At 49.8% G+C, this 27,577-nt stretch overlaps 1 long non-coding RNA gene across 1 annotated transcript; it reads right to left on the minus strand.

Annotated features, from left to right (window-relative positions):
• Positions 1–5,722: 5,722 nt before the first annotated feature.
• LOC142447986 (uncharacterized) lies at positions 5,723–26,445 on the minus strand. Its single transcript, XR_012784490.1, has 3 exons — positions 26,182–26,445; positions 6,961–7,040; positions 5,723–6,273 (listed from the first exon to the last, which is right to left on the minus strand). It is a non-coding gene; the product is annotated as an uncharacterized LOC142447986 (long non-coding RNA).
• Between the last annotated feature and the right edge of the window lie 1,132 nt (positions 26,446–27,577).

A 27,577-nucleotide genomic window follows, 5' to 3' on the forward strand; every position in this document is an offset into this window, starting at 1 on the left:
AGGGTCGCCCTTGGTGGACAAGTTTCACCTGAGCTTCCAGACTAAAACAGAGGGGGGTGGGGGGAAGGCCTGCCAATCTGTTTCCAAAAGTTCACCGATGAAACCCCTGTGGATCAAAACAGGGTACTATCCGACCAGACTCAAACATAGTGGAGCCTGGTGATATAGTAGTTACAAATTGGCTTGCTAACCACAAGGTTAGCAGTTCCAAACCACCAGGCATTCTTCAGGAGAAAGACAGGGCTTTCCACTCCCATAAACAATTAGTCTTGTAAGTTTGCATGGGGCAGTTGTACCCTGTCCTATAAGGTCCCCATGAGTTGGAAGCAACTCAATGACAGTGAGACTCAAACATTCCAAAAGTCATGGAGATGGTGCAGGACCAGGCAGGTAGTCCATTCTGGTCTGGTATACATACGATGGGCCAGGGGTCAGAGCCAACTCAATGGCAGCTAACCACACCCCAGCCAGCAAGCCTGAGTGCTTACTATTTCACATGCCTCTAACAAGATATGATAAAATCCCAGATGCAGAGAAGTTGAAGTGCTGGGTCAAATGGTAGAAACAATGAAGATGTGGATAGGTTTGGCCAAGTTGTCCTCCATTGGAGTTCTGCTCATCCACACTTCCCCCAGCGACGTGCTGAGAAATCCTGGTTAAGGGTTGGGCTATTGATCAAATGCCAACGGTTTCAACCCAGCAGCCACTGGAAGGGAGAGAGATGTGACTTGACCGTCTGCCTCCATAAAGATGTGCACCCTTGGAAAGCCCAGGGGGTAGTTCCAGTGCATCCTACGGAGTGACCCTGGGTTGGCATGGATCCGGCAACAATGGGTTGGGTTTGGTGGTTAGGAACATTTGGGAATGCCAGCAGAATGTTATCAGGTCTTTGGATTTTTGCCAATCTAAGGTGAGAATGGTAGCTCAGTAGAAAATTAATATGGATTTCTGCCATGGTGCTGGAAGTCAGCCATCTCTTTAGCTGTCTATGAATCCTTTCTATTTCTTTTTCAGAGCACCCTTTGACCTGCCCTTTGACTGATTTTTGTCTAAGGAACCCTGGTAGGGTAGTGGGTTAAGAATTGGGACTGCTAACTGCAAGGTCAGCAGTTTAAGCCCACCAGCTGCTCTGCAGGAGAAAGGTTTCCGTTTTCAGCTCCTGGAAAGATTTCCAGCCCCAGGGGCATTTCCACCCTGTCCTCCAGGGTTGCTGAATGGACTCAGTAGCAAAGAGTCCACTAGCCTTTAAAAAAATCCCTTCCTGAATGGTCGCACACCTTGAAGTCACTGATTGTACCCATAGAAATGGTTCAATTGGGTGTATGTTTCACACTGTATCTTCTCAGCAACGAAATAACAACAATTTTAAAAGCAATTCCCAGTCAAATCTTTCCAACTCTCTCACTGGTTTTGAACTAGAGCCCAAGTTCTGAGCACTAGATTCGTCTGTGTCCCATTCAGGCTTTAATAAATGTGTCTCTAGAAATGCTCTTTGGATTAAGGGTCTCTCCTCTGGAAAGGAGCCCTGGTGGCGTAGTGGCCAAGCGAGTGTCGTCGGCTAGCCAAGGAATGCCAAGGAGTACCAAGGGACCCCAGAACTAGGAGACCACTGAGGGAGTACACAGGACAGAGCTTGGACTGCTTCGTGTCCGGGGTCTCCCTTCACTTCCCTGTGACTTGAGGGGTTAGTAGTAATGGCCAGTTTCCGATGGGCACTCTCCTTAGAGCCCAGCTGGTATAGCGGGCTACTTGTTGGGCTGCTAATTGAAAGGTCAGCCGTTCAAATCCACCAGTTACTCCAAGGGAGAAAGATGAGGCTCTCTACTCCCATAAAGTCTTACACTCTCGAAAGCCCACCAGGGCAGTTCTACTCTGTCTTATGAGGGTCACTGTGAGTCAGAACGAACTCGAGGGTATGGAGTTTGTTTGTGTGATTTATTGCTGTCATTTTCCTGTAGAACAGTTTCAAGCTCTTTGCTGACGAGGCTTTGTCTGTGGGAGGAGGAGGAGCCCATATAAACACACAGCTCCTCTAGAACTCTCTCATCTCAGCTGCTTTGCTGAGACCCCATAAGACACCTAGTCAAGGCATGGCCTCCCAGGCCCTCCCGCTGCGCCAGGCCCGGCTGCCCCCCTTTCAAGGAAGTTCCTTCCTTCCTTCGGTCCTTTGTCTTCGCTGTGACCTTGTCCTAGAAGTGGGCTTTCATGTCGTCCTCCCCGTAAATTCCGGCCCCTCTTCTCAAGGCCTGCGGTGGCTTTTCATCTGACAGAGCAAGTTGGGACAACCAAATGGGACTCACTGAACGATGAGTCAGTCTGACTCATAGAAACCCTATCGACAAGCTGGGTCTGTGGGCCTCTCTGGGTTTCTGAGACTGAAAGGCTGCCAGGTGTAGAAAGCCTGTCTTTCTCCCCAGGGAGCAGCTGGTGGATCTGAATTGCTGACCTTGCAGTTAGCAGTCCAGTGAGTTGTTAACGCAGCTGGGCTCCAAGGAGAAGGACCATTTAAAAGGGAAAGAACCTTACTAAACACCCCACACCCCCAGGTCACAGAAAAGTGAAGGGAGACCAAGGATGTGAGACATTGAAGGGGAAGGTTGGGGAGGGGGGGCATGCTGGTGTGAGGCCACAGGTGAGGGGAAGGGCGGAGCCAGCAATTCCTTGGCTGGGCAAGTGGAGGGTGGTGGGCCAGCGGGTGGAGACCTGGAGTGGAAGGAGAGGAGAGGCCCGAAGAAGGCCCGGCTTTCAGAAGGAACAAGAGGACAATGGAATATAAACTGGGAAAACGGTGTGAAGATCAGGAACTCAGGGCACGGATGGTAACATCTTTCAGGGGGTTCTAAGGAGCCCCGTTCCCATTAGAAACCTAGGAACGTTGACCCCGAATGCCCCTGCCTTTCCATCGAGGGAAAGAGTGAGAGGTTCATCTCAGCCTTTGACGAGAAAGGATCGCGGTTCCCACCATGGTTGTCACACAATCACCCCTAAAATGTGCCTTTAAAAACCAGACTGATGTACGGGTTGCTATAAGAGCTGCAAGAGTCCCTAATACAATGCTCTTTTAATAATAAATAAAATAAATAAAATCATGGGGGAAAAAACAACCAGATTGGTTTTCTTGTGGTTACGGAGGCTTGAAGTCCAAGCAGAGGCCTCAGCTACGTGGACTCCTGTGGTCTCCTCATTTCTGGCATCAGTCGGAAGTCCTTGGAGCTCCTCTGCTGGTAGAAGACGCTCACGGGACACCTGTCTCCTTGGTGTTTCCGTTTCTGCCTCTAGTCTGCAGTTTTTCCAACTCACATGTGATTGGGTTTAGGACCCACTCTGCTCGCTATGACCTCATTAACATAACAAAGCCCCATTTCCAAACATGTTCACACCCACTCATGCAAGGGCCAGGACTTCAGATATATTTGGGGGCGGGTGTGTGTGTGTGTGTGTGTGTGTTACACACTTGGATCTATATCGGATAGTAAGTAAGGTCTAAAAGTATGAAGAGAGGCAGGAAGCCCTGAGAGCTTGGAGCGGCCAGAACTGGTGGGAGAAGGTAGAGAACCGGGGAGTCCGGTCAATGTTTGGACCCGATACCAACACGTAGGAATTGTGCCCGCTCACGGACCCGCCACTCCTTCAACACAGGCAGGGAGAGAGGGCCCTGTCTTTAGCTTGACCTCCTGATCATGCCGGGCTCCAGGCCACAGGAGCTGCAGTGGTAAAGGCCACCAGACAAGGGAAGAGCTCTGATCAGGGATTGGCAAAGAGAGTCAGAAATATAACATTACAAATAATTGAAAGCATCATGATCTGAATAATATGCTTTCAGAGTTGTTTGTTTTTCAGTTTACTTCAGAGCCACATGTACATCCCAAAAGAGGCATGTGTGACTCTTGCCGACCCATGGTCTCGATGGGAAAGCGGAAGCAGCATCCCTAATCACCCAGGTGAACTAGAAGTGAGCCGGAGGAGTCCACAAGAACTTAGAGGCACCTTCTGGTGTGGAGGGGCTACCTTGGGAGCAGCTTTTTAGCATGACAAGCTCTTTGCTGTCGCCTTCTGCCCTTCATGCTTGCCTGATCTCCACAACTCAGGCCTTGAAGGATTTGAAATCTTCCAGGCAGACTCATTCAGTATTTCTTAGGGTGCCTGCTATAATTAAAATATATTTTTCATTCAGTCCATGTGTGAATGCACCTAAGATGTACTGGACCCTGAGCTAGAGGTGAAGGATGTCAGTCAAGGTGGATGCACCTGAGACCATCTGAACCCGTCCCAGTGACACCTGCTCTATAAGGTGGGATGAACACATGCAAGCAGGTGTTGCATGCGCTATGATGCTTGTGGGGGTGCAGAGAGAGGGCCCTTGCCCAGATTTGGAATGTTGCCCGAAGTACCAACTGGAGGACTCTTGGAGATGGAGTCACCCACGAAAACACTTGAGAACATTTGGCTCAGGAGTGAGTCAAGAATTCTCCAATGTGGGAGGCTGTAACAAGACCAGAAGCCTCAAGTTCATGTGCATGACTTCCAAATAGAGGAAGAAACTTCAGGAAACCAAACCAAGAGATGATTGTTCAGACCTAGACAGTCTAATTCCTTCAAAAGTAATACACGTGCAAAGTCTAAGCCAAGAACACATGCCTTGATGGATGAAACACATTCTCATACCTTTGCTGGCCACTTTTATATTAGCTTGTAGCTGAGGGCCTGCATTTTCTGATACCACCTTATGCCCTTCACACTTGCCAGATCCCCCCAACTCAAGGCCCAGAGGGTTTTGATTTTCCCGGCAGCTTCATTCAGTATTTCTGTGACCTGGACACAGTGGGCCAGGCCTGGAGACAATCCCCACTTGGGCTTCGGCAGCGCTCTTCTGGCTGCTGGCTCCCAACGTGGCCCTTCCCCCAGGCACCCTGGGAGCCCTGCGGGGGGGTCGGGGGGGGGGAAGGTGCCCTGCACTAATACAGGGGCACTGCCTCCCCCAGAGCTCGGGGGAAACCCTACCAGCCTCTGTTCCCACAACACCTTCCAACACACACACACACACACACACACACACACACACAGAGAGAGAGAGAGAGAGAGAGAGAGCCTGGAGATCTAGCTTCATGTTTTATTTTGACCAGTTAACAGAAGCAAGCAGTCAGTAGATCCTTAACAACTCACCCAACAGGGCGGAGCCAGCAATGGGGAGATGGGTCTGTGTTGGAACCACGCTGTTACCCACTGTAGCTAAGAACTCCAGAGGCTAGGATGCCCGCTTTCTTTCATCCGAGAGCGAGGAGATGACAGGGTTTCTCACATCAGCCCCACCTCGATCTGGGCACGCAATCATGAAGACACTTTGGGGCATGCTGCCGAAAAAGCTTCAAGTGAGAAAAGGTCCTTTCTCATCTGTCTTCCGCACTTCCACACAGAGGCCCGGGAGCAGCAGCAAGCCAGCTCCACTGCTGTCTGCTTACCATCTCCGCCTAGCCACAAGGAGGATGCTTCCACCGTAGTCATGCCCAGACCGAACCCTTCCAGCCGTGCGTGCTGTGGAGCAGCATCGGTGGCTGGGCCCCGGGGCAGGGCAGAAACGTTCAGCTAGAGAGAGAAGCATGTGTTTCTCCCTCCACGTGCAGAACCAGTACAGCAGCTCCACAGGCAGAGGTCAGGGCTGGCAGACAGAGCATCGCTTCATTCCACCTTTCACTCTTTACCCTCCTTTCATGGTGAACATCACTAACCAACCATAATATACTCTTTTTATTTTCTTTCAGGAAAGACCTACCTTCCTGAGAACCATAGTGGCTGATGAGGATCTCTGACCGAAGGTGAAGCCAGGGACTTCGGGGTTTACTGGGAAAGTTTCCTAGTTAACAAAGAGTAAGAGGGTCCCTCGCAGACATTCGCCTACTTAAGAGTTCAGGTGAATGGGCTGCTTGGGGGATGGGGAGCAGAGCTGCTGGATCATTGGGTGAATCACGTCTCCAAGAAGGGCCGAAAAGGCCCTACAGTCTCAGAAACACACAGGGCAGTTCTACCCTGTTCTATAGGGTCACTCTGAGTTGGCATCGCCAGGAAAACAGTGAGTTTGGTTGGGGAGTCTGGGAGAGGAGTCCCTGCGTGTCCAGCAGCTAAATAAAACGTTGGGTGAAGGCACTTTGAAAGAGAGATGTGGTGCTCTACTTCTTCCCACCAGCCATCGAAAGCACTCTGGCACGCAGTTCTGCTTGGTACGCAAGGCGCCGCCCTGAGTCAGCATGCACTCAGCCAGCCACTGGAGACTGGTACCTGGGAGAAGGAGAGAAGAGTCCAGGTGAAAGTTCAAGGGATGAGGAATGGTGACCACATCTGAGGTTTCAGGTTTGGGGAATGGAGGGGGCGGGAGTTGAGCCTCCTGCTTGGGAAGAGGTCAGCAGTGGCCCTAGACCTCCTAGCAGAATATCCCACATCTACAGGATGCAGTGAGAAAGAGGAAGACCCTCGACCAGATGGATTGACACCGCGGAGGCACCGTGGGCTCCAACCTGGCAATTGTGATAGCAGTGCCGGACCGCCCGTGCGTCTCTCTATTGTACATAGGCACCCCATGGCGCGCGCCGGCAAAAGCCCAGGACACAGCGCAGCTAGTTGCGCCTCATAACTCGAGGGCAGGGAAGGGGCGAAGAGAAGCAGGACTTGAGAAACAGTTTAGAACCAGCTGCTTCTGCCACCCTCAGAAAAGGCACCCCAAATAGATATTAAAAAGCAAACCCAACCCACTGCCACCCACTGGGTTCAGACTCATAAGGACCCTGAATGGGGTTTCTGAGACTGTGTCATCCTTTATGGGAGCTGACAGCCTCATCTTTCTCCCATGGAGCTGCTGGTGGGTTTGAGCTACCAACCTTGCAGTCAGCCACCCAGTGCTTAACTGACAGCACCCCATAGCTCTAACAATAGATAGTAGCATGGGCTAAGTAAAGGCAACGTGCCTACGTCCTTGAATGTGGGTCCTTAGAACTTGGCAACTTGCTAGATGAAGTCACAGCCCCCGCTCTCAAGGCCCCAAGATTCATCTGAGAAGACAGAGCATTAGGATGAGATGCCTTCAGTGGAAAGCAGTGTTACATAACATGGAATCTTCTTATAAAGGAAAAAGTAAACAAAACCATTTTTCAAGACCCCTCTCTCCATGCTCGCGCCTCACCATTGCGGCAGGTACTAGCTATCCATTGCTACCAACTACCCCACCACGCCGTTGCTGAAAGCACCAACTCACTGCTATGGAGTTGATTCTGACCCATCATGACCCTATACAGGACAGGGTAGAAGTACCCCTCTGAGTTTCCAAGACTCATGCTTACGGGTGCAGAAAGCCCCATCTTTCTCCTGTGAAGTGGCTGGAGGTTTCAAACTCCTGACCTTACAAATGGGTCTCAGCCCAATGAGTCATAGGAGGGTAGATGGGGGTGGGAGGTTCCATGTCCCAGGTGGCTCACTCTCGTCCTTGTAGAGCATGCTGGGAGTCTTCTTTCTTTACCACGTGGGCATGTCCACGGAGCCACTTGGATAATCCAGGCTGGATGAGGCTGCTTGAGCACCCAAGGCAGACCCATCCCACTCAAGGCTTCCCCAGCCAACAAGCATGGGGCCCTACCTTTGGAGAGGCCATGAAGACCCAGGCTTGGTTTCTGGACAGGCCCTTTGCTTATTCTTGGATCCCCATGTCTGGGGAAGGCTGAAGCTCCAGGGTGAATGAAGGAGGCCCAGAAGCAGGGCCAGTGGGGACCAAGGTGACAGGAGGTTACCCCCAGAGTGCCTCCTCATGGCAGGCTGGAGAGAAGCTTGCTGGGGAAATGGGTTCAGCCCAGTGAGGGCTTTGAGTGTTGGCTGCCATTGCCTCCCCCACTGGCAGCCACATCCTGATTGTGGTTGTCATCCAGCATCGGGCCAAGGACTGTCTGCCTGGAGGACTTAACTCTTGGACAGGCAGTGAGTGGGTTCAGAGTGGTGTGAGGGTGAGAGGTCTTTCAACACAATGTGCATTGAGAACTTTCCTGGTGGCACAGTGGTTACATGTTGGGCTGCTAGCTGCAAGGTCAGCAGTTCAACACTACCCGCCACTCTGTGGGAGAAAGACAGGGCCTTCTACTCCCACGGAGAGTCACGGTCTTGGAAGCTCACAGGGGCAGTTTGACCCTGCCCTGAAGTGTTGCCCAGGAGCTGGCATCCACTCAAGCGCAGTGAGATGGGTGAGATGTGGGGCTGGATGGCCGAACTGGCTTTACTTTGTCCCCAGGATTTGGAAGTCAGGACCTGCAGACTCCAGTCATGCTGAAGGAAGTGGCATATGCAAATGAGTCACATGCCTGCACGGTTGAGAACAGACGGTCAGCTGTACCACGCCATACCCCGCATCTCTCGGGGCCCTGCTTGTAAAGGGGTTGGGAGTCGTCTCCTGTGTTTTGGCCAATATCCAGTTTTCCCAGGCATGACTTTGCACAGAAACCGGGCTTGACTTTTAAAATCCTCCTTCTGATTCCAGTGCTGCAGCTCAGACCGAGCTAGTGCTGAATTATTGAATGGATGGAGGTTTGCCTTCCCCAGCCAGAACCCTTCCTTCCTGTGTCTCCTTCGCCCGGCAAGTCATTGCAAATCTGCAGCAACGCAAGGCCCTTCGATCTCTGGAACTAATGTCCAGATAGCTTCCAGGCCTGCTATACTTGCTGCTAAGGCATCCTGGGAACCAGGTCTTGTCCTCAGGTCATGGGGACCACAGAACGGGCAACTGGGGAAATGAAAGCTCACCAAGCTATGGTTCTGAAGGAATCAGAATCCAAACATAGCTCCAGTAAGATTGTTCACTGTCTAGCAGCACGGCTTCTTTGCCTGTCATCCCTATTTAGCTCGTGGTACCTCGTGGTACCACAGTGCCCTCAGATGCCCAAGTCCCACACCTTGAACTCGCCCTTGATGCATGCTGGCTTGCTCTCTCACTGCAACCTGTGATCACTCTCCAAGTGTCATGTCTTGGGCTTCTCAAATGACTCGCATATGCATTCAAGCATTCCTGTCTTTACATGTTCTGGCCTTTGGAGGCTGCCACGGTCTCTCACATGGTAAAGAAGTCCTGGCGAGTTCTTCTAGCCCATCTCTCGTTCTCTGATGCTTAACAATAATCAAATCACCTGACGGTCCAGTCTTGGTTGGTTTGTATTGATTTGAGAACAAAGCCAAAGCTTTTTATTGTTTGAAATCACTTTATCGGGGGCTTGTACAACTCTTATCAAATCCATCCATATATACATCATGCGCAAACACATTTGTACATTTGTTGCCATCATCAGTATCAACACATTTTCTTTCTACTTGAGCCCTTGGGATCAGAGCTTCATTTTCCCCCTCCCTCCCCCATCCTCCTGCCCTCACCAACCCTTAATAATTTATAAATTATTATTGTTTTGTCATATTTTGCCCTGTCAGACATCTCCTTTCACTCACTTTTCTGTTGTCTATCCCCCAGGGAAGAGGTCACATGTAGATCCTTGTAATGGGTTCCCCCTTTCCAAACCACCCTCCCTCCACCCTCCCAGTATCGCCATTCACACCACTGGTCCTGAAGGGATCAACCGCCTTGGATTTCCTGTGTTTCCAGTTCCTATCTGTACTAGTGTACATCCTCTGTTCTAGCCAGATTTGTAAGGTAGAAATGGGATCATGATAGTGGGAGGGGGTGCGGGGAGGAAGCATTTAGGAACTAGAGGAAAGTTGTATGTTTCATTGTTGCTGCATCGCACCCTGACTGGCTCATCTCCTCCCTGAGACCCTTCTGCAAAGGGATGTCCAGTGGCCTACAAATGGGCTTTAGGTCTCCACTCTGCACTCCCCCCCTTCATTCACAATGATATGAATTTTTATTCTGATGATGCCTCATACCTGATCCCTTCAACACCTCGTGATCGCACAGGCTGGAGTGCTTCTTCCATGTGGGCTTTGCTGCTTCTGAGCTAGATGACTGCTTGTTTACCTTCAAGCCTTTACGGTTTCCCCTTTCTACCCACCTTACCTCCACCTCCTGATATCGCCACTCTCAACACTCATCCCGAGGGGTTCATCTGTCCTGGATTCCCTGTGTTTCCAGTTCCTATCTGTACCAGTGTACATCATTTGGTCTAGCTGAATTTGTAAGGTAAAATTGGGATCATGATAGTGGCGGGGGGGGGGGGAATGGAAGCATTAAAGAACTAGAGGAAATGTGTATGTTTCATCAGTGCTATACTGCACCCTGACTGGCTCGTCTCTTCCTTGTGACCCTTCTGTAAGGAGATGTCCAGTTGCCTACAGATTGGCTTTGGGTCTCCACTCCATATTCCCCCTCATTCACAATGATATGATTTGTTTTGTCTTTGATGCCTGATACCTAAACCTATCTACACCTTGAGATCACACAGGATGGTGTGCTTCTTCCATGTGACCTTTGTTGTTTCTGAGCTAGATGGCCGCTTGTTTATCTTCAAGCCTTTAAGACCCCAGATGCTTTACCTTTTGATAGCCAGGCACCATCAGCTTTCTTCACCACATTTGCTTATGTACCTGCTTTGTCTTCAGTGATCATGTAGGGAAGGTGAACAGCATGGAATGCCAGTTTAATAGAACTAAGTGTTCTTGTATTGAGGGAGTACTTGAGTGGAGGTCAATGTCCATCTGCTACCTTAGTACTAAACCTATAAATATATGCACATAGATATATTTCCCCATCCTGATATATAAATATATTTACACATGTGCATGCCTGTATTTAGACCTCTTTAAATGCCCTTTGCCTCCTAGTTCTTTCCTCTATTTCCTTTTACTTTCCTCTTGGACCACTATCATGTCCAGCCTTCATTTGGGTTTCAGTAAGTCCTCTCAGTTACATTGCCCTTGATCAAGCCTTACCCTGACTTCCCTTCCCTCCCTTTCTCTCTTCATCCCCTGACTCTCTGGCATACCCTATGCAAACATACACATCCCCCAATCAGGCCCTGCTCAGCTCACGTGTTTGTAACCTTGAAGATACCATTCTCCTGCTTGTGCCCGTGAGGCAGGTTTGAACTCTCGACCACCTGGATTACCCTACCTGTCTTGTTTTGGAACCCTGGTGAGGCAATATTTAAAGCACTTGGACACTGAATTCAAGGTTATAGGTTTTAAGTCCTCAGCTGTTCTCATGCCATCTGCTTCCATAATCATGACAGCCTTGGACAACCTAGGGGATGTTCCTACCCGGGCCCTGGCCTACAGGATCACCCTGAGCTAGAATGGACTCCAGCAACGACCTCTTTGGACAGCCACATGGGTCATGTGCTTGGGAGGAACTGACCACCCCTGCCCCGCTCACCTCCATCAGGTGGAAATTTTTCCTACTGGTGGGCACCAACTCTCCTACCCTAGGTGTAGGTCCAGGTGTGGTGGAGTCAGGGGCCCAAGGTGACCTAATCCTCAAGGAGCTCTCCTGGGCCTTTTCTGAATCATCAGTGAAGAAGCCTCGTGTTTGCATGGATGCCGTGCGGATAAAGGATGGTGTCGGGAGCCATCTTTCCCTCGGGCACCGCTGACTGAAGTCAAGGTGCAAGGTCTGACCAGGGGGCTGGGTGAGGAAAGAGGAGTCTGGAGGTGAGTCATCCCGGAGGAAGTGGTTGCATCTCCTGTACCATCCACAGCCCCTGCGGAGACGAGAGCAGACCCACTGTACGGTTAGGGAGAGAGGGGTTGAGCGATGGTTAGAGCATGGAGTGCCCAATGATGAACAAATCAGCCTGAGAGGAAACACCTCCAGAGCTTTCCTTACAAACGAGGGTGGTGTGATCCCAGCTGGCGTACTTTGGACGTGTCCTCAGGGAAGACCAGTCACCTGAAAGCGATGTCATGCTTGGTACTGTAGGGGGCCAAGGACAACGAGGTCCCTCCAGGAGAGGGACTGGCGACGCAAAGGCCACAGCAAGGAACCTCCCCGCCAACCACACCCGCAATCGGGTGCGATGCTCTGCCCCATTGTCCATTAGGTCGCCAGGAGTCAGGCCCCACTTGAGCACCTAGCATCTCCCAGGGCACCAAGGGCTTCAAACGTGGATCGAGCTGTAATGTCCTAAGAAAACGGTGCCGCTTCCCTCAGAGCGGCACGCCTGGAGGTTGAGAAAACAAGGTCTTGCAAGGAGAGGGCGGGTCTCCGGACATTTCCAACAGGGGTCTTTCAGGATTTGTGGAGGAGGATGGGGAAGGGGTCTCACTGGTTAGCACAGCCATTCTCCTCCAGTGTTGGAAGACCGATCGGCAGATTAAACACAGTCCAGCCCTGGGTACCGTTCCCATCTGGATTACCAAATTCATTTCCTTCCCATGGCTCCTGCCCCAAAAGTCACCCCCGGGGAGCCGCAGGACTGCTAGAAAATCCACAGGTGCTTGTTGTCCAGAGGCAGCGGGTCTGTCCCAACTGCAAACACAACAACGGCCAGTATCCATTCAACTGCCATTTAGGTCCAGGCCCGATCCAACTGACACAATGGTACGTTTTGCTTGACATTGTGCCGCTCTTACGTGTACGTTCCTGGACAGAAGTAAAACCGAGCCACGCACACATTTTGTTCTTGTCTTCAGCTAAGAAAAGACGCCGGGCACTCAAGAGCACCCGCGGGTCTGGCCACGGCCACGTAATCCACTTGACCTCTCCTTGTCTTCCCAGGCCTCCACCTCTCCTGGGGAAGTAACATATGTCCTGAGCTTTAATTAAACAGATTACCCAGAAGGCATGAGCCACACTCGCCTCCGGTGCTGGCAGGATTGGGGAATTTGCCGGTCTCCTTGGTGGGTTGGCATACTGGGGGAGAGGGACAGTGAGGATGAAGAAGGGGAGGGTAAAGATGGAGCTGGCAAGGCAGAAAGCTCTGCACACGCCTCCCTCCTACAGTGTGGTAATGAACACGTCCGCCGGGAAGCTACCAAGTGCCCTCACCTGTGCATCTGTCTTTTGTGCACAGTGCCTCCCGGGTGCTGCCTTTCCGAGCCTTGGGCCGGGCGCTGTTGGACAATGCCCGCTTCTCCAGGCCGCCACCAGCCCCCCCAGCAGGATGGAGGGCATATGCTCAGCTCAGACAGGAATCCTGCGTGTCCTTGGGCTAAATGGAGGCATCTCTTTTACCAGAGGATGCAGAGACGCTGCGAAGCATCACACACACACGTAGCAGCAGCAGCTGCATGCAATTGTCCAACCCTTTGGGAGATTCTGGCCAGCGTGACTCTGCCAAACTCACACCGCCTCTGTGTGCGCGCCGCGCTGCCCCAGGAGCGATTTTCTGCGGCGTGGGCTTGGGGAGCTAGGGTAGCCCCGGGGTGGTAGGCGTGGTCCCCAACAGATGCCATCTCTCTCTGTTCTCTCATCTCCCTTCTGAGCCTCTCGGCCTCCCCTCCCAGACTCCTTTGTCCTCCCCGGAGCTCCAGCTCGCCCACGTGGCCGCCCTCTGCTTGGGGAGAAGACCGCGTATTGTCTTAGAGTGACCTCAAGACCAGACCGCAGGGGCAAGGAGGCAGGGACACATGTGCAAGGAGGCGCTGCAATGCCAGCCAATCACAGAGCAGGCGCTCCGTGAGCGGGTGTTGAGTAGCTTACACACAGACAAGCATGTCTGGAGCACTCTCATAGGCCCCAAAGAGCTTAGGGAGAGAAAACTCTAGATTGCTCTTCCCCCACTCTCCTTCCATACTCTACCCTCCCCTTGGCCTCTCTAGACCATTTCTCCCCAGGAGGTGAGCACGTAAAACATGCTGCTTCCAGTTGATTATGCTCGCAAATGATCAGAAAAACCTGGTCAAGCGGACCCTCGCTGCCATCGAGTCAATTCCGACTCATAGCAACCCCATATGACACATAGAGCTGCCCCCGTGGCTGTCTGAGACTGCAAATCTTTATGGGAGTAATAAGCCTCATCTTTCTCCCTGGGAGCAGCTGGTGGTTTCAAACTTCTGACCTTGCAATTAGCAAATCAGCAAGGCGTGATCCACTTTGCAGCCAGGGCTCCCAGGGATGAGGGGGGCTGCTATTATGGGATGAAGACCCAGACCCTCTTGAGGCTGACATCTGGAAACTTCTACCAGACCTCGTGTAATATAAACACCACAGTCCCCAAATGACCTGACTTTTGAAGGCAAAATCTACATTGGCACCACCTCGTCCTACTAAACTGAATAGCCATGCTATTGGCTTTGAGCATCTATTATGTTTTAGGCACATCCATCAATGATCATAATCGATTGTACAATAACTCTGGTCCTATCACCCCACTGCACAACTGAGCACGCCCTCATTCAGGGAGATTAGTGGACAGTGGACGAGCCGGAATTTGAACCTAGATCTGTCTAGTTCCCAACTGAGAACTGTGAGGTGATTGTGGCTGGTGACTGCCTAGCTGGTTCCCCATCCATGGTGAGCCATGCACAATGGAACAAAATGTGTACCATCACCAGGGTCACTTAGGAATCAAATGGGATCCGACCTTTATGGTCCATAGGATTTTCATCTTTACAGAAGATTACCAGGCCTTTCTTCCAAGTCTGTCTTAATCTGGAAGCTCCACTCTAACCTATTTAGCTTCCCAGCAGTGTGCATGCACCAGGCATTGTGCTCTGGACTTGCGCTTGGAAGGCAAGGTTTCTGCCATGGAACCGCCATTTCTCCATTACTCTCTGGATCAGGAGAGTGGCTGCATTCGTGCTTGCTTTCCAACAAGGGCACAGATCACTCAGCTCCTCAAGCCCCATCCTTTTTCCAGCAGGCCAGCTCTCCCTTAAAAGAGTCTCATTTTGCCCGATACAGAGACAGTTGTCCCTACACAAAACCCGGGTGACCCATTAAAAAAGTTCTCCTGAAAACTGCCCCAGGCCAGACCAATAGGAAGGAGGATGAGATGGCAAACTCAAGCCTCCAGGGACCCATGGAGGTGCCGGCTTCGGAGCCTGGAGGGGCTGGTCCAGGTACAAATGCTATTAGACAGAGCCACAGAAATAACAAAGCCAAATTAAGCTTTTCATCTCCAAACCTTTGTAAGGATAATGAGTGCACTTTAGAATAATCGCCGGAAGTGAGAGTGGAGGAGAAAACATTGGAAAGGCCTGGGCTTCGGTGTCTTCATTTGCAAAACAGGGATTACAGTGCCGACCAAATCCCAGCCCACGGAGGGCTCAGGAAAAAGACCTCAGAGCTAATGAGCTAGGAGCAGCATCAGCCGGCGGCCTCAACAAGGCTCAGCCAGTTTTAGGCTCCTCACTGACTTTGGCCTGGACCACAGCACCCTCGCCCCACCCTAGACAGGCTCCCCAGGCCATTTCCCCGTTCAGTCTGGAAATCCAGCTCAACAAACTTCAAGGACAAACTCCCTGCAAGCAAAGGGGTTCTCCCTACCCCATTCCCAAAGCTTCCCCAGCAGGTGGGTTCCCACAGGCCTGTCCTTCCTGACATTTCCGATGATCCCTCCTTGACAGACAGCAGTCACTGGTGGCTATGCATTGTCATGCTCAGGGGAGCAGAGGCCCAACAGGGGAACCTGAGCTTCCCTGCTGTCCACAGCCTGGTGTTCGCATCGCCTGTCCATCTCAGAGGAAGGAAAGCAGGCTGTGGCAGATAGATAATCATTTGTCAATTTGAGAATTAAGAGTGTAGGGGTGGAGTCTAGCTTGTCAATCAGATCCTAGCCAATGAGGCCTCTGTTTGGGCGTGGCCTTCTCCTGAGAATTCTGGGAAATCCAGTACTTCCTCCTTGGAGGTGGGAGACTCTGCTCACACCCTGGGAGACATAGCAGCTGACAAGACACATGGACCCACCCTGATGCAGAGACCCCTGCCAGTGCTGAGATGTTTCCAATGACACTGGATCCAAAGACTTTCTACCCACTGGCCTGTGATCTTCTACATTCGGCGTCATTGCATGTATTTTGTGAGTCTGAAGAGGACTTTATAGATAGCTATCAGACATATGGGCTAGTATCGGGCTTATGGACTTGATCTGGACTGGGCTGGGATGTTTTCTCAGTGTTCAATTGCTCTTGTACATAAATCTCTTTTTTATACACATATGTATGTCAATGGATTTGTTTCTCTAATCTACCCAGACTAACACACAGGCCCATCCTGAGGAAGCAGGCAGAGGATGCTGAGGGTCAGCGGTGGGAAACTTAAAAGCTTGGGCTTTAGTCACTTGAGACCTGTCTTCCTAGGTCAAAGCGATGTGAGAGAGAAGCCCAGACACATGGACCGAGGATGCAATTAAGATGAGGCACATGTCATGCAATGCAGTGTGATGCAAAAGCAGCTGATGACACATAGGGGGCCCAGACGTGTTGACCATGAGGGCAATAACTCCAGGGTTATATTTTAGAGATGGGAGGGGAGGAGGTGCGACACGTCTGGTAGCGTTGGAAGCATGGAAGGTAAAAATCTGTGCTGTTCAAACGGTCATAGACAGCCCTGAAAACACAGCCAGTCCTTCAGGTCTCTTTCCCAAGCAGCATTCCTGGTTCTCAGTATGAAGCCTGTGCAGTACTTCTGAGCATCCTTGAGTTGAGAACTGCTGAGCTTGACTCAAGGAGGCAGAGGGGAAAGGCACCTTTACATGCTCACATCTGGCCCTTGCAACAGCCCACCAGTAAAACAAAGAAAGGGCTGGTGGAAATTTGTAAAGGTTTCTACTTGCATGCAAGGTTGACTCTCAGTCTGCGTACCCATGAAGTCTCTATAATGTACCTGTAACGCATGTTAATGTGTTGTTTGTTATGGTAGAAATGAACGAAGATGAAAATATCTCATTCTAGAGGAGTTTTGAGAGAGGTTGGGTGCTATGTTAGTCAGTCTGGGCTGACGAGAGAAACAAATTCATTGACACTCGTGTGTATAAGAAAGAGCTTTATATCAAAGAGTAATTGTACATCAAATAAATAAATACAATTAATTAATTATTCTAAAGAAAGAAACCAGCCCAGTCCAGTCCAGATCAAGTTCATAAGCCCATATGTCCGATACCAAACTATAAATTCCTCTTCAGACTCGTACAACACATGCAATGATGCTGAATGCAGGAAGATCGTAAGCCAGTGGGTGGAAAGTCTTGTGGATCCAGTGGCAGTGGAAGCATCTCAGTGCTGGCAGGGGTCTCCATGTGGCTCCATCAGCATAGCTCCATGTGGCTTGTCAACAGGAATGTGTAGCAGAGAGTGAGTGTGTGCGGGCCTCCAATGAGCTATTTATCTCCACTGTACCTCCAAGTGAGGGCATCAACCTGCGACCTGATTGGCAGGCTAGATTCCACCCCTTCAAAAGTTGATAGGTTATGTAACTGCCACAGGCACTACTCAAAACCAAAAACAACAAACAAAAACAAAACCCCTGCCACTGTGTCAATTCAAACCACAGAGATTCCGTGTCTTCTGGAGTAACCCTGCTCCGTAGGGGTTCCTTGACTGTGATGTTTATGGAAGCAGATCACCAGGCCTTTCTTCTGCAGCACCCCAGGGTGGGTTTGAAACTTTCCAGTGGTTCTAGGCTAGTGGTTGAGTGCAAACCCTTTGTGCCTTCCAGGGACCTAAACCCAAGCCTGACGCACTGCCCTCGAGTCAATTTTGACTCATAGCAGCCTGTAGGACAGGGTAGGACTGCCCCTGTGGGTTTCTGAGGCCATAACTCTATGGGAGCACACACAAACCTCCACACTTGGAGTGAGCAGCCAAGGATATTAGTCGGTTGCACCGGGCATGGATCCCATGTCTTGCAGGATGTCTTTATCCAGGGGCAAACATGGGGAATACCCCCTTGTCAGCAAAACCTGTCAGGCCCACCCTCATGCCCCCATTCATGATCCATCCCCTGTTTATGTGGGTTTGGTCTCAGATCCACCTCATGCCTCTGCTGCTCCCAGGCCAGGCTCTGGCTCTGCTGGGCCACCTTGCTGGTCAAGGAGCACTCGGTGGATTGTGCACACAGCTGTGGTCTCTGTATTCACTGGGTTGAGGGTGCTGTTCTGCATTGGCCTCCGCCTGGGTGACCCCTTTCCCCCCACTCCCAGCTGGACGGGTACCATTGTTTTGTTTCCCTGATATTTCCCACTGTTCAGATGTTTTCCTTCCATGAATCCCATCGAGCTGGTGGGTGGGATGGCTCATGGCTGGGATGTAATTTTAATCAGCACTTTGAAACAAAGAGAACTACAGTTCAGACCAGACTTTCAAACCAGCTCATTCCAGTTCAATCCTCTGCTGAGAATTTGCATTTCCACCCCTGCTCTAATGAATCTGATTCTACTTTTTAACAAGCACCCCATGCAATACTTTTTTTAAAAAACATGAATCTATTTTAAAGTATATCTAGTTTTATTGCACACACTAGAATGCTTTGGGCTGTTCATGGCAAGTTCAGCAGTTCAAAACCACCAGCCACTCCTTGGTAGAATGGCGAGGCTCTCTATTCCTGTAAAGAGTTACAATCTCAGAAACTTACAGGGATTGTCCTACCCTGTCCTAAAGGGTCACTATGTGTTGGAATCGACTCAATGGCATGAGGAAAAAGAAACAATAGTTTAGTCATATAAGGGGGAAGTCTAGGAAAAATAGAAATACACTTATTTAATAGGAGTGCCTAGTGAGGAAGTAACAGTTTTATTTATTGTTTATTCTAGACATAATCAGTAACCAATAGAAGTTTTTAGGCATACTTAAGCTCTTGTTTAAAATACAGCTAGAAAGCAGAAACCAATCACAAGGATCTCCATATAATTCCCTCCCTGGGGGACGGACAACAGAAAAGTGGATGAAAGGAGACACCGGACAGTGTAAGACATGAAAAAATAATAATTTATAAATTATCAAGGGTTTTGAGGGAGGGCAGGTGGGGAAGGAGGGGAAAAATGAGCTGATAACAAGAGTTCAAGTGGAAAGAAAATGTTTAGAGAAAGATGATGGCAACAAATGCACAAATGTGCTTGACACACAATGGATGGATGGATGGATTGTAATAAGAGTTGTATGAGCCCCCAATAAAATGATTAAAAAAATAAGATAAGATCCTTCTGGCTTACCCATAAACCACTCCAAATTCCCTGCCATCAAGTTGATTTTGATGCATAAAGACCCTATGGGACAGAACTGCTCTTGTGGTTTCTGAAACTTTAAATCAGAGGTCCTCAAACAACAGCCTGCGGGCCACATGCGGCCCGCTGAGGATATTTATCCAGGCCGCCGGGTGTTTTTGCCCCGTTTTTCACTTCCAAATAAGATATGTGCGGTGTGCATAGGAATTTGTTCATAGTTTTTTTTTTTAAACTATAGTCTGGCCCTCCAACAGGTCTGAGGGGCAGGGAACGGGCCCCCTGTTTAGAAAGTTTGAGGCCCCTGCTTTAAATCATGATAGGAGTCGACAGCCTCGTGTTTCTGCTGCAGAGCGGAAGGTGGTTTTGAATTACTGAACTGGAGGTTAGCAGCACAACGCAGAGCCACTCTGTCACAAGGGCTCCTAGTACAGAAACGATAATGACGACTATGTTAACTCATATAAGTACAATGCACTGTTTGAACGCATCCCCTTCACGGATTTTAGTAGGAACCATCCAGGTGCCAGGCATCGTGCTCAACCCGTTGCTGTGGATGTACCTCCAGCTGCCGGCAATCTCCTGTGTGCTGAAGTGGAGCTCTGCTCCTCGCCTCCGGGCTTGCAACGGCTGACTGGGGAGCAGTCATCGCAGTGCCTTTCCAGGTGGATTCAAAGTGGGTGCTGATAGTGCACCGATCATCAAAGCATACCTCCTGCCACCATGGCCCCTCCATCCTGCGGGGGATCCCGCTTCAGAACCAGCTTGCACCAGCAGCCGTTCATCCCAAACCAAACCTGCTGCCAGTGAGTCGTTCCTGACTCATAGTGACCCTGTCCCTGTGGGCTTCTGAGACAGTAACTCTTTACAGGAGTAGAAAGCCTCATCTTTCTCCCGAGGACCGGCTGGTGGTGTGGAACTGTTGACCACAAAGCAGCCCAATGGGCCTACTACGCTACCAGGGCTCCTCATCTAGGCCATTCCTTAGCCAGCAACCCATCCCGTGTTGAGCTGTGCTGGGCGTTCCAGGCAGGACCCAGTTCTCACCCAGGGTTTTCCTTCCGGAACCCCTAGACTAGCCCCAGCTGTCCTGCTTCAGTTTGGGGCTACTTCTTTGTTCCAGGTTGCACCCCATCTTCTAGCCCCCTGCCAAAATCACTTGTTTGGTTCTTAGAACCTCCTCCCAGCCAAGACCCATTTTTCCCTCTGGTCTGGCTAATGGTGGGTCCCTTTTAAGTGTGGTGATGAAAAATCGTGGCAGGGAGCTCCACTGTCTTCCCCGGTTACTAGTGGAGCAAATGGAGAGAAGTGTTGATTATTTCCCACCTTCTAGTTCTTCATTGTTGCATACTTATCAACTCAATGGCAGTGAGGGAGTTTGAGTTTATTTCTTTAACTGCACAAAGAGGATGGAGGTGCCTGCCTCACAGGGCTGTTGAGTGAGTTAAATAAGACAGTGCCTGGTCTCATTTGTGGCTCAGTAAATAGCAGTTACTATTATTTATGCAGGATCAGTCCCATTTTCCAGTTTTGTTTGGGCTCTTGTTTTTCTCTCCCACCTAGAGGCCTGGGGTCCCTGATGGTCTAACTTGGGGGCAGTTGGGTTTTGCTGAGATGGGCCAGAAAGGTATCTCGCACAATGGCTGTGGCCGCCCAGCCTCAAGCCACTCAACAGTGCAAAGGACAACATGGCGCATACTAGACCCAAGAGAGAAAGTGGGGTTCCCAACCAGAGTCAGCAGCGTGTCTGCCCAGCTCCTCAGGGAGCAGAGGCAGGGGCCCCACGTAGAGATGGTAGGATCTGGGACTCTGCCACTCTTCTTCCTGCTCAGAACTCTTGGTTACACAATGTGCGGATCATCCAGAGCTGGGCTCGTGCAACACGGCAGCCCCTTCACGGTAGCCTGCTGCCTGGTGGGGGGAATGGGAACTGGCTCTAACACGAGCTCCTAATTCTCAGCCTCCTGGAGTTTAAGTGCCTCCAAAGGGATGCCTAACTCTCCAACATAGAAGGATCCAGAGCCCCAAACCCACCAATCCTCTACTCTCTTCCAGGTCTGAGTCCAGAAGGGAAGAGGGAGTCCTGGTAGCAGGGTGGGTAGTTATACGTTGGGCTTTTATCCACAAGGTCAGCAGTTTGAAACCACCAGTGGCTCCAAGGGAGAAAGAGGAGGCTTTCTACTCCCATAAAAAATTACAGTCTTGGAAACCTACAGGGGCAGTTCTACCCTGCCCTAAAGAGTGGCGATGAGTCAGAAATGACTCGATGGCAGTGAGTTTGGGATGGGTTTTGGGGGTGTTTTTTTGGTCTTGGTACCAGGGAAGAGAAAGAGACTGAAAACTGAGGGTCAACACAGTGACTCATCCTTTCAAGGGAACTATTTTGAATATAGCCAACCAAAAAGCCAGGTCAGGTCATCTGCAAAAGAATGTACTTGATTTCAAAGGCAATTTTGCTAAGTTATGGCAGCTTTCTCACATTCAATTAAAGCTTCCATTCCAGAAATATTAGTGCTTTGTGATACCTCCCCCACACCAACTGTAAGATCTCCCAGCAGCTTTCTGGCTTTGCAGCAAACCCCATATTCCTGTGGAATGTGGTCGCCTGTGTCTCAAGAGTCTCCTGGCTGACATATGGAGAGGAACTTGCTCCTCCCACTGCTGTACTCGTCCTCAGAAAGGTCTTCTCAGAAAGACACTCGTAGAAGCAATGATGCAAATGTGCGGCTAAGGTAAGGCTACTTTGGGAAAGCTGTTTCCACTTCAGATGGAGCACATGCCAGGCTGTCTGGGTACCTGCGAGCCGAGGACAGCCTTATACCTCCATCATGGTAGGTAGGTAGCCAAGGTTGGTGTGGCAATTTGTCAATGTTGGAAATCTAGGCTCCTCCCTGATGATTGGTTAATTCTAAAATGCTCCATAGGGTTTTCAATAGCTGATTTTTCAGCAGGTCTTTCTGCTGAGATGCTACCTCTGGACTAACACCTCTGATCTTTCAGTGAGTACGTGAATCATTCCCACCAAGCAGGGACAACCCCCCGGTACCCCATCTCCCAGTATTTCACAAAGCCGATTCCTTGTCAGCCTTAGGTATGAATCATAGTCAAAAGTGGACTCTCTCAAAGGCACAGATGCCTCCCCAAGGATGGTCCCCACAAAGAAGGCTGGGCTCCTTTGGAAGACAAGCCAACTTGCAGGGGATATGAACAGAGTCACAGAGCTCAAGGGCAAGGTCGGAGTGAAAAAGAAACAACTCCAAAATCTCGATGGCGGCTGTGAGGATGACACCAGGCTGGCAGATGAGAACTACCTGGCGAGGTCTTCCCTAGCCGTTCTCAAGGAGAGACACGAGAGTGTTTGAAGAAGCAAAGAAAATTTTGTCAGGAGAAACCGATGCCTTAGAATTGCTGGTGGAACCAATTCAGTGAGTGTTGGTGGATCTGAAAGTCAAACTGTACCCAAGATCTGGGAGCAACACAGTGCTCAGCAACCTTGACGTTGATGACTGTTGATGACGTTGACGTTGATGACTGTTGTCTATTTTATAATAGTTTGAAAGGGGTTTTTAATTAACTTGAATATTGTGTAAAATGATAATGGCCCTTCTTCAAATGATGTATATGGAAAGTGTGGCAGTTACATGCATAGTCTCCTCTCAAACAGCAAAAGAGACCTGTGTGTGGGCATGGCCTTCTCCTGAGGAACCCCTCAGAGAACCCTGTCTTCTGGGAACCCCTGTCTTCCTCCCTAGAGGTGGGACACACTCTCCCTGCGAAGCATTCCTGTTGACAAGCCACATGAAGTTATGCTTAGAGAGCCAGAGCCCTGGAGCTGGAGGAGCCACGTGGAGACTCACACCAGTGCTGAGATGCTTCCACCGCCACTGGATCCACAAGACTTTCCACCCACTGGCCTGTGATCTTCCTGCATTTGGCGTCATTGCATGTGTTTTGGGAGTCTGAAGAGAAATTTATAGACTGGTATCAGACATATGGGCCAATATTGGACTTATCAACTTGATCTGGACTGGGCTGGGATGTTTTCTCAATACACAATTGCTCTTTCATATAAAGCTCTTTCTTATACACATATGAGTGTCTATGAATTTTTTCTCTAATCAACCTGGACTAACACAGAAAGCAACACTGAAAACAACATCTTTAATGGAAACTTGCCTATTGTTACACAGCAGCTTAGTTCTTTTATCTTTTTAAAGGGAGACAATATTCATCTATTATTTTGCATAATAATCTGATCAAGTCTAGCGTCTTTAAGTCCTGCTATTAAAATCAGCTAAGCAGTCTTATTAAAACAACAACACACTAGGAGAATATAGATGCTCAGATCCAAGTTGGCCCTAATTTCATGGAACAGGGATGAATTACACGCATTTGGAACATGTTCTCCAGGTAACTGTATGTGGACTAAAGCTTAAGAGCCTCTAGTCCTGAGATCCTAGTACCTGAATGAAGGTGAGTGCTTTCTTTCTCAGGGGCCCGCTGCCGCTTGCTTATCGCTATCTGAAGAAATGGTGTTTGCTAACGATGCTGACAATTGACAGTAAATTGTGACCAGTCCTTTCTTTCAATGACAGCAAGTTCCGAACACCCTTGAGCTGGCTGGTTTGCTAGCGGAGGTTTCTTGACTCCATTCCAGAGGTGAGGGGGTAAAGCAAACTCCCGTGGGTGATATGTGGCAGGGTCAGGGCTTAGTCGGCTGAAATTAAGGAAGCCACTACGGAAAAGACATCTCCCACGACCATCTATCTCCACCCCACCCCCCACCCCCCCACCCCCACCCCCCGGGGGAAGAGCATCACGTGTGGGCAGGGAAGGAGAGGAAAACCCTCAAGGAGAAGGCTTGACAATGGCATGGCTAACACAATGAGCCAAGCCTCGGCAAACACAATGAGCCCAGCATCGGCACAACTGTGAGGATGGTGCAGGGTCAGGCAGTGTTTCCTTCTATGGCTGCTATGAGTCAGAACCAACTCCAGGGCACCGAACAACAACAGCAACAAGATACCATCCAGGGATAACGCCAGTCCCAGGTTGAGGGAGATAAAAGAATCCGGGTGCTACAAACACGTGTCACATTGACTGTCCTCTTAGCCTCTTTTCTTTTCACAATTTTATGCTCCTCTAATGGAAGCTTTAGAGCGGTGGTTCTCGACCTGCCTCAGGCTGTGACCCTTTCATACAGTTCCTCGTGTGGCGGTAACCCCCAACCATCAACTTATTTTCATTGCTGTAATTTTGCTACTGTTATGAATCATCGTGCAAATATCTGATACGCAGGATATATTTTCATTGTTATGAATTGAACATAATTAAAGCATAGTAATTCATTACAAAACAATGTGTAATTATATATTGTGAAATATGTATTTCTAATGTTAAAAGAAATTTTGCCTTGAAGCATGGTGTAGCATGGGTAACAGTTTTCACTCTGGGTAATCCTACGTGGACGTGTCTGCATGTGGGCGGACCCTCCTGGAGCCGGTTAGAGGAGTGGTGTCTCAGTTCCTAAGACCATGGGAAATATGTGTTTTCCGATGGTCTTAGATGACCCCTGTGAAAGGGTTATTTGACCCCCAAAGGGGTCGAGACCCACAGGTTGATAACCACTGCTTTATAGTATTGGAAAGCAAGGATGCCAAGTTGAGGACTAAGGTATGTCTGACCCAAGCCATGGTATTTTCAATGGCCTCCTGTGCCATGTGGAAGTTGGCCATTGGATGGAGGAAACGGTGCTTGCTTGGTGGTGCTGGCAGACAACCCTGCAAGTCTCATGGGCTGTTAAAAGGACAAGCACATCTGTCTTGGACGAAGGATGGCCAGAGTGCTTGGGGTTGGTGAGTCTCTGTTTCACATATTTCGGACATGTTGTCAGGAGAGACAAATCCTTGGAGTACGACACTGTGCTTAGTAAAGTGGAGAGGCAGCAAACAAGAGAAAGGCCCTCAGTGATGGACGGACACAGTGGCTGCAACTATGGGCTCAGGCACAGGAACACTGGTGAGCATGGGGCAGGAGTGGACAGTGTTTTGCTCTGTTGTGCAGAGGACCACTATGGGTCAGGGGACAGTCAATGTGACGCGTGTTTGTAGCACCCGGATTCTGTTATCTCTCTCAACCTGGGACTGGAGTTATCTCTGGATGGTATGTTGTGGTTGTTCTAAGTCATAGCACCTAACAACAGAAACAACAACAGTGTACCCCGGCCATCTGATTCCTAACATCAACTGATGAAGACCACTGGGATCACAATGGTCTGAGCCCTTTGCACATGGTCTCACCATGAGTCACCGTGTGACTCAAAGTCTGCTAACCACAATACCCGGAGGAAGACCTTGAACCCATAACACTTTTGTTCCTTTGAGCCCATGTTTCTTCCAGTTGGACAAAAATAAATCAGAAGTGTATGGAGAACCCTAGGGATGAGGAATGGTTCTAGAAATGTTCAAAGAGTCTTGATCCTCCTGGGAGAATCGAGGCACTAGATTATCATGAGATCCTTGGCCTTTGCGATGATCATTGTACAAAATGATAGAGTCTCATTAGCGGGCTTCCAAATTCCATCTCGGCTGAGAACTCCAGAAACAGCCAACAAGCAGGAGGAAAGAAGAGGGAGCCAGGGAGAAGCTGGGGTAGCATGCTGCATGACTGCCTACTACCTACGCTGCTGAGAAAACGGCGAGGAAGCCACATCTCACTTCCTCTGGCTACACTGGCAGGAGAGTGAATCCCTCTCTGCACGAGCCCAAGGCCATTGCCACAAGGCAGAGGTCAGACATGCCCACACCCTTCATACTTCTTTCTTCCTAGTCTGACACCAACCATTCCTCCCTGCTCTGCTGGGTTTGCTAATCTGTTGAAATGGCCACATAGAATTCAAGACAATATTCACATTGGAAGGGGGGTAGCGCGGGTGGGGGGTGTTATTAGGGAAATTAACAGGGTACCACAAGCCAAGGTCAGAGAGCATGAAGGACACAGCCACGGCTCCGCAGCAACATCCCTCCTCAACCAGCAGCCAAGTCTCCCTCTGCTCCTCAGACTCTCAGTCACATGCTCCCTTGGCCTGTGCCCCTCCATGGGCCAGGATGCTCACCGGCCGCACAGGCTCCGTGTCCGAGCACTGTGCCTTTGCTCTGTCTCATGGTCGCCTTTCTGCGGCTCCTGGTCTCCGTGTGGCTTGGCCCCTGCTGCCTCTGCCACTTCAGGCAGGGGTATGGAACATGTTCTGTTGGCGGCTCCTCTTCCTAGATGGTCCCAGGAATTCTCTCTCTTCCTGCTTCTGAGATGTCTCTAATACACAGGAGAGGGACGACCAAACCTGACCCAGCCCCTCGATTAGGCTTTCACACACCCTATTTGCCTAGTCCTACCCCCAAATTCGGTAGGAGGTACAGAGACATGAACAATAGGGCCATATTAGGAAAGTTCACTTCACCACAGCAGTGGAGGAGGGACCAGAGCATGAGACCATGACACAGAGCAGAGGCGTCATGCCAAAACCATGAGGCAAAGGGCAGACAGGCTTCCTGATCCATGGAGGCAAAGGGACAGGGACTGAACAGCTGAGAGACCAAGGACCAGAAAGACGTGCCTGTCCATATGGCTGAGAAGAAGGGCTATGGACAAAAAGAACTTTATACTTGAGACTTTATAATCTATTAGCTTCTGGAACAAGCTCTCTTGATCACCATTATTGCTGCCGAGTTCGGTGTGACCATTGCAGTGAACTATCAAAGCCACTAGAGAAATAGAGTGTTTTGGGAGGGATGGTTGGTGTCAGAAGATGGAAGGTGTAGGCAAGTCCAACACATGTTTTGTGGTTATTGCCCTTGCCTGGTATGGAGCTGGATTCTCCCTCTCCTTCGTGTGGCCAGAGGAGATCAGAAGTGGCTTCGGCCTCCTTTCCTCATAAGCTGCTGCGCTGGTCTGCATAATGGGCAGGGTGCCCCATCTCAAAGAATGCCGAGGCATTTGAGTGTTGATTCAAGGGCACTTCACTCAACCAACAGCATCAGGGAGTGTGATGTTCTCCATAGCCTAGATAACAAAAGTTTCCCACTTGGAGAACCAGCCCTTTGCACCCAGTTTTCATCCTTTAGCAGTAAAATTCCCCTAAACCTAATATTCACCTCTGTATGTTATAAAGCAGAAGACATGATTTAATTTTCTCATTATAACCTAGGTTCATCATCATGAATAATGATTTTAGCAAGGAGGTGTCGTTGAAGACTGGGCCTACGTGTTAGTTCAGGTAGACGAGAGAAACAAAATTCATAGACCCTCATAGGTGTATAAGAAAGAGCTTGATATAAAGAGTAATTGTATATTAAGAGAACAGTACAGTCTAGATCAAGTCCCTAAGTGTGATATTAGCCCATATGTCCGATACCAGTCTGTAAATTCCTCTTCAGACTCACGCAACACATGCAATGATGTCGAATGCAGGAAAATCACAGGCCAGTGGGTGGAAAGTCTTGAGGCTCCAGTGC

Source organism: Tenrec ecaudatus, chromosome 5 (assembly GCF_050624435.1).
Source record: "Tenrec ecaudatus isolate mTenEca1 chromosome 5, mTenEca1.hap1, whole genome shotgun sequence".
In the NCBI taxonomy this organism is placed as follows: Eukaryota; Metazoa; Chordata; class Mammalia; order Afrosoricida; family Tenrecidae; genus Tenrec; species Tenrec ecaudatus.